This window comes from Haliaeetus leucocephalus, unplaced genomic scaffold (assembly GCF_000737465.1).
Source record: "Haliaeetus leucocephalus isolate CR32 unplaced genomic scaffold, Haliaeetus_leucocephalus-4.0 Scaffold195, whole genome shotgun sequence".
Lineage (NCBI taxonomy): Eukaryota > Metazoa > Chordata > Aves > Accipitriformes > Accipitridae > Haliaeetus > Haliaeetus leucocephalus.
Window position 1 is genome coordinate 12133150 of NW_010972631.1, and position 10626 is coordinate 12143775.

Genomic DNA, 10626 nt, shown 5'->3' on the forward strand with positions numbered 1-10626 from the left:
GGCGGCCCTCGGCGCGGGAAGGGGTGATACCGAAAAGCCGGTCAAAGAAACTCTCTAAGACTCGTTTTGGGGTTTTGGAAAGCAGGCGTTCTTCATCGCAGCGCTGGGTGCACGGGGTTGGTTCCAGCTAGCGTGCATGCCACAGCTTTAGCACAGACGGGTTATATGGAATAACTAAGTGCATATTAATCAGATTAGTATACGTATACATAAAAATGATTGCAACTGATTATCATAGTACTGCCTACATCCGATCACGCGCCATGAAGGATCCATTTGAGGCAAAGGGCTGCTTTCGCGACCACCGACCCATTTGAAGTTCTTGCTGGCTGTCCTTGAAGTCTTTATTCTTGTCCTTGTTCTTTGATCTTGAAGCTTAACGCAGTTTCAATCACATGTGGTCAGTTTCAGCATTGTTCTCATCTAGCGTACAGGAACATCTCCTCATAAGAGCAAAGAACTGCAAAACTTAGGAGTACCTACCTCTGCTAGTTAATCGCTTGGCTATACTTTTGTCTATTGTTTCAATCATGGTGTTAGTATAGGATTTCTAATATTTATTTACCAAATCTCACTTTTACAGTCACCTAGCAGCAAACCAGTTTCCACAGCTGGTACAAAATATTAAAACCATCAAAATATTTAGACACACCATACAGAATGTTTGGAAATACGCTAGCAGGGGAAGGGCAGTGGAATGGCCGCAGCCCCGCACCCGTCCCGACCCCTGAAGCCCTTCGCCCTCGGGCCACAAAAGCTCTTTTCGTGAATTCAGCGGTGTTGGGGAGCTCTTCGCACGTCTTGCCTGCGGGTTGTTCTGTGCTTTTAAGTTGAGGGACGCCCGTGGTTTCTGGTTTTACCCCACGGGAGACCAGCCTGGTAGGCCAGAAGCAGCGTGGGAGGCAAGATGGGACCCTCTTGGCCTCACGCTCTCTCCCGCTCCAAGGACAGGCTGTCTCCCAGGACACAGGTGCTATGGAAGGGCAGACATCTTGAGGGTGAATCCCGGCGGTGGGAGCCGGTCCCCAGCTGGATGCCCCACACTGGGACATCATCGCCGTCACCTGGGTCAGCCCCAGCCCTGTGCAGGAATGCACAGGCCACTTCGAGCTTCGGCTAGTCTGATGCTCTTCCAGTTACCTTTAACCACTTGGGCCTTTCTCCTACGTCTTATTTTGTTGCTACCGCAGAGATTACGGAGTCTGCAGAAGTTGGTTGTGGTCTAAAAAGTAAATAGCTCAGTTCTGAACCTCAGCAGTTTGTATCGGCTTGTACAAAGGCATGGCTGGTTCCTGGGTTTGCCCAAATTTTCTGTTTTTCTATCACCTGCAGAAATCGAGGTTTGTACAGAGCAGGATTTCATGGTAACTGACACACGAGAGGCATGCTATTCAGAATGAGTCTGTATTACCTTTCGCTCCACCTGGCTTCGGGTGGGCATAAGCTAATTTCTAACCAGGAGCCACCTCTCTGCTAGGATAATATAGTCAGTGTTTCTGGGCTATAAATACATCTGGACTGTATTTATTTACATTAGCCTTTTGTATTTACTGACTGGCTCAGGGCACGCGTCTGGTGAACTTGCAGCTGTTTCCACTTCTCCATGTAAAACTTGTTGAAAATGTGCTCAGAATCCTGTAAAATAAGACGATGATCCCAAGGTTAATAGCTGCTTGGAATATTGTTTATTTGTTGGTGGTTACAATGTTAGGAAGGTGTTGGGGGAAAAAAGTGAAAAAGTCAACAGAGCTTCTTTCTCTCGCCAATAAAGCTTGAGGAATTTGCTCTGGATAGAGTTCTGAGACAGATTAAACAGCTCTTTACCTGCTCTAATCCATGCTGTTCTTTGTGGTGGGGTTTTTTTGGTTTGTTTTTTTTTTTTTTCCCCACTCCAACAATGCAAGCTTTTGTTTACTGTTTCACTGCACATTAAACTGATCAGGATTTTAGGATCAAATTACTTTCTGCCACAACATCCTTTCAGTACCATAGCACAGTAGTTTACACTGGAAATAAGAGTCACTGTCAGTTTCTTTGAAATTGCACACCCTAAGAAAGGATTTAGCTCAGAAAGCTTTTAATCTAAAAACACATGGGGGGGTGAGAAAAGAATGCCTGTGTCATTTTGACTATTTAATATTTATTTTTACTATGATAGTCCCTATCTGGACCCCTTAGTTGTGATTATGTCATACTAGTTGGCACTTAAGATGCAGTTCCTGTGTTTCAGGCTCTGAGGTGACAAGAGATACTTGGAGTGTTGAGAGCAGTGGACTACAATAAAGTAGCCTACTCTTTCATATGACATAGGACAGAGACAACGATACTTATAGGAGAGAGAGATAAGTGGAGAGTTACAAGGTGCCAGCTAATGAACTGATGAAACAAAGTGAATTGAGGAGGCAGAAAGTAACAGAAAGAGACAAGGCTCGAAGAAGCTTTTAAGATGAGAAAAAAAGAAATGCTTGTAAAGAGAAATCTGTGGGGCAAATTCGGAAGAGGTGGATATTATCAGTTTGAGAAGCAAAGATGTGGTTGTCACCATTGGTGTGGTATTAGGATGATTAATACAACTGTTATGACAAGAAGCTATAATAGGACAAAGTTTGAATATGTTTTTGAAGCAGTGTGAGTCAAAAATAAAATTTGGGCAAAGCCTGAATGTCCAGCCCTTACCTAGTTGACTATTATCAATACTTTTTGAAAGTTCTAATAGGAAGTTTTAATTAAACCAGTCAATTTAAAGAATACCAAAGTTTCAAAAATCAAAATGATAAGTTACACCTTATGATTACTTTCTTTTGCTTTCTAAAACCTGCTGGTTTGTAATCTCTGATAATTTGATGTTGCCTTATTCACTCAAATACAATAATGAAAAAAATGCCCTATTCACTTTCTTTATGTAAAAGTGTATATACTTTATATGCTTTATTAGCAATTTTTGTCAAGAAGGGGAACCCTAATATAATTAGGAAGCGATTTCTTACTTCTGGTCATCTTTGTCAACCTTCCTGTACTTACAAAAAGTCCATCATACTATTTTTCAACTAAAGGGACCAGAGCAGGAAGTAGTCTTCAATATGCAGTCACGCAGTGTCCACGCATCGCTTTGAAGTGGTTTGTGTTAATTTCTTGCTGGTACATGTGTTCTGGTAGAAGAATGCTGCTTCTATGGGTTTTGTGAAAGTTAAACTTTAAAATGTGACTCTTATGTTTGAAATATGTATCTTTATGTATCAACTAATGTAAATATTACTCAAAGACTAAATAAAATACTGATTCTTAATGTATTTGTCTTTTGCAGACACTTAACATCCTTAGTCCCTCTAGACAGAAGTCAGTTGTCCCTGATATACATGTGGGTCTTCTGTATTGTAACACAAGGGCAAAAAAGCTCAAACAATTGTATACTGGAAAGAAATGTCAGAATCTGAATTTGTTTAAGTACCAGTTGGATGTGGTTTCACTGTGTTTATGTGGACAAATCCTATTTTAAATTTGAATGGAGTCGGGGGGATTTTATATAGATAATGATGTCATGTCCATTACTAGTCTAGCTGTATGGAATTAACTTACACACTTAAGGGTTTGCTGGTTAAATCTTTGATTTGCTGATATTAACTGTAGCTTTTTACAGTGAAATTTCTGAAGGCTGTATTTATGCCCATGTCATGCCAATGTTTAAAAAGGTGAAGTGATTATGACTGGGTTAGACTGTCATCTAATAGAAAACTCCTACATGACTAAGCTGGTTAAAACAAAAAAAGAATTAAAGGATAAGAATATAATTAGCGCAAATCAATGTAGTTCCAGGGAAAATAGCTATTGTAAAGAAAGCTGACTTAATGCTTTGACAAGATTACAAGATTGGCATAAAAGTAACTGCAGAGCTGTAACACAAAATGTTTTCGAACAGTTTTATTAAAGGAGTGTAATCAAAGATCACTGAAAAACCCAAGTGTGACTGATGTAAAAACTGATGAATAGCAAGGAACAATGATGTCGACGTAGTTCTGCAGAGTAATCTAGATTGTTTAGTAACTTGTGTTCACTCAGAAATGTATTTCAGTACAGACACTTGCAAAGTTGTACCAAGAACGCAAGCAAGATTTATAAGTTTTTAAGAATGCTTCTGTTACTCTAAAAAGAGTCCAAGGGTTATAGTGGACAAAGTGAGTCAATATGAACTCCCAGGGCAGTGCTGTGGTAACAGTAAAACTGATCCTTGTGTGATCCTTAGATATGTAACATGAAATTGTGAGAAGGAGTAGAGGGATTTTTAAATAGCATCGATACTAACTGTTGAAATACCACGTGCAGTTCTGTTGACCACAGACCTCTCAAGTTACCTTATTTTCTGATATTAAAAAAACCCCAATGTGTCTGGAGCCTGTGTGGCATTTTTCACATGCCCTATTACCTGCTCCTTCTTTTATGCTTACCACTCCTACTCTTAGCCCTCTTTCTCCTCCCCCTTCAGATTAGGTTCAGCACCGTGGTGTCTCTCAGATTCTGTGGTCTTCTGGTTTTCTGGTGAACAGGGTAATGGAGTGGAAGAGTCTGCGGGGCAGTGTCAATTGTTTCTGTAAAATTTGTGTTTGAGATGTGGTAGGTCCACAGCCATGTCTTAGAAGAGATAGTGACGCATTGGTGAGAATGCAAAGCTGCAAAAAATATTCAAAGACTGGAAACAGTGAGACATGTAAAGGACTCTCCCTATTTAACTCAAAAAGTAGATACAGTGGTACCTCACAGGGAGAAAGTGTAGGCTTCTCAAGGTTTCTTAACTTGAAGAGTAAGGTGCAACAGATGATGAAAATCCAACAAATTCACGTGCTCTGACAAATATAAGTTACTGGCTTCAGTACGGGAATCACTGGGTGAAACTTCATGCACTGTGATGCAAAGGAGATCATAAACTACAAAATACAGGTTTTCACATCTTGAGGTAAGAATTTAATGGGGAAAGAAGGCTTTTAATAGAAGGCCCTTTATTTGAGCTTTTTTAGCTAGTTCAAATTCCTCATGGTATTTATATCATAATGCAGGTGTATAATTTCTTAAATTTTGCCTCACCTGGAAATTCTGCTTTTAATATTTCTGAAGTTCATTAATACTTAACTGAGTGCTTCTTCATGTTTTCCCACTGATGATCATTTCTTTGTGCATATGAAACTCTTCTAAATTACTTAGCTTCTTGCTCTTGTCAATTTTTACTATGCCAGCTTCATTTCTGTGGCTTGGTCTCATTTATCCCCCCCCCAGCATATTTTCCTCCATTGTTTGATGGATGTCTTCAGTCCAAATCTGTTTTCAAACTGCTTCCTTTTGTGCAGTCCTTTAAAAAGTCTCATGCTTGTTAAACGTTAGTTCTTTCCTCTCCTATGTCCATGTTTCGCTCAATAGCGCAGTCGGGAAGCCTGTTCTATTTCCATGGCCTGGGCCCGCATGGTCACAGCGTATACGTTCATATACGTTCAAGCCTTCCACTGCTGTCATATAGCACCTAAGGAACACTGTTGTAGCGGAAGATTGATGGAACAGACCTGTGCTCTGTGCTGGTGGGGGGAACCTCTCTGCTATGGAAATTTCAGTGCTGGAGCTGTATGTGATGTGTTTGTGGTTTTGAGTAGAATGAAGTGGTTGCAGGGTGATACAGAATTAAGGTTATTGTAGGAAATCTACGTGTGTTGCTCTAGCACATTATCAAAACTGAAAGACTTTACAGTGGATTCTTCATATTTGTTTGGTTTCTTTGGCCACACATATTTATAAAAAATACTCTGAATTCGTTATGAGGATTTAGCACAGACCTTTTCACCCATTAATGTAAATAGGCACTTCATATACAAGGTGTGGTATGCTAAAGGTTTCTGGTATAGCATCATGGCCTTGGGCTAGATCTTGTCTAAGGCTTTAGTGATAATGAGAGTAATTTTCCATTTTCGGCTCCTAAAACTGCTTCTGGTTTTGGAAGAGAAGGTAATTTCAGTTTCTTTCTGGAACTCTGATAATGTGCGTTGGCCACGGACTGGTTAGAGGGAGTAGGGAACTACTACTGATACTTCACAGATACAAGCAAACACTGTGAAGCCCTTTTTCAGTTGTTTATTGGGAAAATTCAGTGAATTCCTCAGGTTGCCTTCTGTCTGTTCATTAAAAGAATTGTCTCTCTTATGGACTTTATGCACAGTATGTGTTAAAACTTTGGAGATCTGCTAAAGAAGGATTTTTCATGACTGAAGAAGTCATGATCTTTTATAGGCACATGCTGTAGTTGTCACTCGGCAGGTTTAACATTCGTAATTGGCACTTAGGCAACATACAATCCAAGTAGATGGTATTTAAGTATTACAGGAGTAATCCTAAAGATTGATAGTTTCAAAAAAAATTTGCACAACATTGCTCACACGTGAGTTTTCTGTTATGCAGTTTTACAACATGTCTACTTACTTACTCGTATTGAAGTAGATTACGCCTATACATTAGGAAAGGTGGGGCTTTTTGATTTCATTTAAGTTAGATTTTCTCCAAACACTCTTTTTGGGACAGTCCAATGGTCTGACATTCTGGATATATCACGGTGTTTATCTCAGCAAGCTGTTTGAGCTGACAGCCTGGGAATATTTTCTCGAGACATGTTAGGGAGCAAATCAGAGCCTCACCATAGGGACAACAAATGGAGCCTTTGGCACTAATAGCACTTTCCATATTTGCTATGACTGTATATGTAGGAAATTGTGCTGTTAGGATCCTATAGAGCTGCTGTTACAAAACTGCAATCTAATTCTGGGTTTTTTTGTTACTGTCTTTCAACAATGCTACCCATGAAGACTGCTCAAGTGGTACTTTAATAATAATACCTTTGACATTTTAATGGCAATTACAAGGACTCATAACTATTCCCTTTTGAAAAGTCTTTTTGGATGAATATGAAAATTCATTTATGGTTTTGGTCTAAAATGTTAACAGATTTTATTGTCTTATGCTTTTAGTGCTGCAGCCAGAACTAAACAGCGATCTCTTTGCTCAGTCTGTTCAGATTACTGCAGCTATCAGTCACTCATTGCCTGTTCAGCATCCTCTCCACCCTGCTCCTGGTTTTTTCCCCTCTGTTGCTAGGGAGGAATGTTCATTGATTTTTCTGGGCTTTTGTGGTGCAGCAAAATACCAACAAATTATCGAGACAGGGAAACTTTACAGGTCCACTTCTTCTGTCAACTGATAAGCTCTACTGTCCCTAGACTCAAAATCTGTCTTGTCATTTACTGTTGGGATTTCATTATTGTTAAAAATTGTTGCCTTTGATTTTAATTCTGAGATTTGAATTAAAAATTGAAAGATAGAAGCCAAAGCTGTTAACAGAAGCTCTGTTGCAGTTCTATTTCATGCTCAAATACAAGGTTATACCATTAAATGACAATTAAAAATATTGTACAAGAAGGACATTTAGAACATGTCATAGAAAATATAAACGATGATATTTTCTTGTTAGGCATGCGTGTCCTTTTGTCGCTGCTTTGCTTAGTGAACATTTCGCTTTTGTATAGTAGCATAATTGTCAGTGTATTAGAAAAGATATGCCTGTATTCAATTTAACAGGAAAAACAAATCACTTGGAAACCAAAATATGTGTCATCTTATGACTCAAAGCTCACAAACGCAGAGGTTAACTAGTATTGCTTTAAATGGAGAAAATCATGTGTATTTAAAAATCAAGATGGAATTTGTAAGCCAGTACAAGGAAAAGATAGTGATTTTCTCTACTTCCTAAAAAAAATTTAGTGGCTTTGCTATTTCATTTTAAACAAGAAAGCATCTGAGAACTATCAGCCTCCATGATCTGGCGCTGAGATTGTTTTGGATCCCTAATTTCCTTTTGCTTGAGTAAACTGGTTCAGCAAATCAAAAATATGCCAAGTCTTCATTATAAAAAAGGATTTTTGTTTGGTCTTGCAGCAGGTAGAGTGTATCAGGCCATCAATAAACATGCACTTTTTGCAACACTGACATTCAAGCGGCATTGTAGGTCTTAACGCTATTTTGCTTTCAATCTGCCAGATGAACTCTGCGCCAACCTTTGCTACGTGTGTAATTAAATTGTCTTTTCCCAGGGCTTGCACAGTCAGAATATTACTTTGGCCAGCACTCATGTGAGACTGTTGGCCAAAATAATACATACCAAACTAATAGTAGGGACCTGTACCCCACTGAGAATATGATGACTGAATACATTGTAGTTTGCTCGTGCAGGTTTCTTTATGCAGAAGGGCCTCCTTCGTACCCCTACCGCCATGCACCTTTTTACATTTTTCAAACTAGTAGTTCTGAACCTGCCATCAAGCCCAAAATCGGGGAGTGTAATGTTGTTGCAGTTGGTGTGTTCGTATGTGTTCTCAGCAATGCAAGCTGTAGGCACATGCATCTCAGCAATAATCCTGTTTTCTGAAACTAGCTACTGCTTGAACGTGTTTCTGATGCCACATGGGTAGCTTGCTTTAATAACAAGTTAGCATCTCCACACCAAGAGTGGGACACATTTGTTTCTACACCTGTTTAGATGCAAAATTCTGGAGCCACTGCAACTATTCCTTATCTGTGTTCAAAGGTTCCCACTGTAGAATTGCACAGTTCCTACCTGAAACACTAATGTATACACTGGTGTATTCCAGTCTTACTCTGCTTTATTCAGGCACATTCTCATGTATGAAACTAATTTTGGAAACAAATGTGACTTTATCTCTGATTAAGAGCTGACCAAAAGGTAAGTTTTGCCTTTGGAAGTTGGCCTTTAGTTTAAAAGTTTACTTTTGGAAAGCATCTAAATTATGTCAGAGCATAAGTCACGTTTTGCAAGGCAGTAGTCATTTGGGGATGCCCAGCTTTTGATGGTTCCAGCATAAGGGAATTCACACCCTTAATTAGATGTTATGGATTCCTGTTCAAAACATGAGAAGAACTAGGAGACGAAGAACAGAATCAGTAGGAGTCAGCACAGCTCACTGTGACATGCAGCAGACAAAAAATGTAGAGAAGAGGAATAAAACTTAAATAACTTGCCCAACTCTTGGGGGATGAGGCTGACTTTCTTTAGTCAGGCTGCAACCAAAACAAAGTAAGTAAATAGGCAAATGTGGGGGTAAAAGTTCTTGAACATAACCATGAAACTAATATTTTTAAAAAGTAGAACATTTTAAAAACATACTATGGTTTCTAAGAAAACTTACTAAAACTGCTGATTAGTTAAGAAAACGGAAGAGGTATCAGTACAGCCTGCAAGTGAAGAAAATTACTGGCAAAGTACATGGCTACTCCAGTCAATTCATAAATTTATTTCAGCCTGTGAAGCACCGTCAGGAGAATACTGCTTGAAACAAATTAATGTTGTCATTTATCTCCTTATTCATCATAGCCATGAACTTTACCAAAAAAAAAAAGTTCCTACCTATAATTTTCCCATTCACACACTGCCTCACTCAAATCCGTTCATTCTTTAGAAACGAAGCAGTGTGCGTTCTTCGTTACTACGTTATGTAATTATGTAACATCTTTACTTTTGTGTACTACTTTCTCTACTCACAGTACAAGTTCTTTATATTTAAGGGTTTTTACTTACCTGTGTTTGACAACTCTTCCTTCTGCTTTTTCTCTGCTGGCGTTATAGGGACCAATAAATAGTAACAACATTGGTTTTTTCATCTTACTTGCCGCAAGACTACGTATTTATTTTTTCTTTATTCCTGTCGTCTCTGTCCTGTATCTTGTCCACCAAGTCAGTCATCTTTATAACATGCTTCAAGGATTGCAGTTTTTAACGTCGGAAGTGGAGGTGAAAATGTATTACTTTATTTCTCCCTGCTGAATGTCAGGAATGCAGTTAGTCTTAGGGATCAGTTGGTTTTCCTCTCCCTTATGCTCTGTATGTCTCCTATACTGTCTTTATCAAGTTTCCCTGATCTGAGCTGTCCGTTCCTGCCTACATATTTGTATGTTTTCCTTATGTTCTGTCTTCTGACATGTTATTATATGGCAAAAATGATGCAAGATGTTGTCTTCAAAGTAACTGTCATGGCTTAAAGAGGGTGAATTACAAGAAATTTCATTAATCTGGTGTTGTATTATATAAGATATAATGTAAAGCAGGAAACAAAATGACAAGTACAGAAAACCCTAATCAGAGGACTGACTTGTAATGCAGCAAATTTGTGAATTGGTAATGCCACAGATTCAGACATTTAACTCAAGCTAAATCAGAATCATTTCCCTTCAAGTGGAAAACCAGACACCTAACTCTGGGCTGCACCTCATTTAGAAACCTACTGTAGTAGGATACATCCCACTTAACTTTTGCCTCCATGAGTTAAGTGTCAAATGTGAGTTAGTGGTCTAGGCTTCCTCTGTAATTCATGGAGAGAGAGAAGCCCTTCTAGAGGGTAATTAATCCTGTTCTGAAATAAGTGTTTAAGATGGGATAAATTGCTTTTCAGCAGTATTTCTCTTGACTGTAAAGAAAGAATGGACAATTAGAGTAAGCACCTATATTTCAAACTGGTCACATGAGGTACCATGAATCCTGTCCCCCATGGGCAACTGAAGGTGGATGGTTATACAAACTCCCCCGTAGTT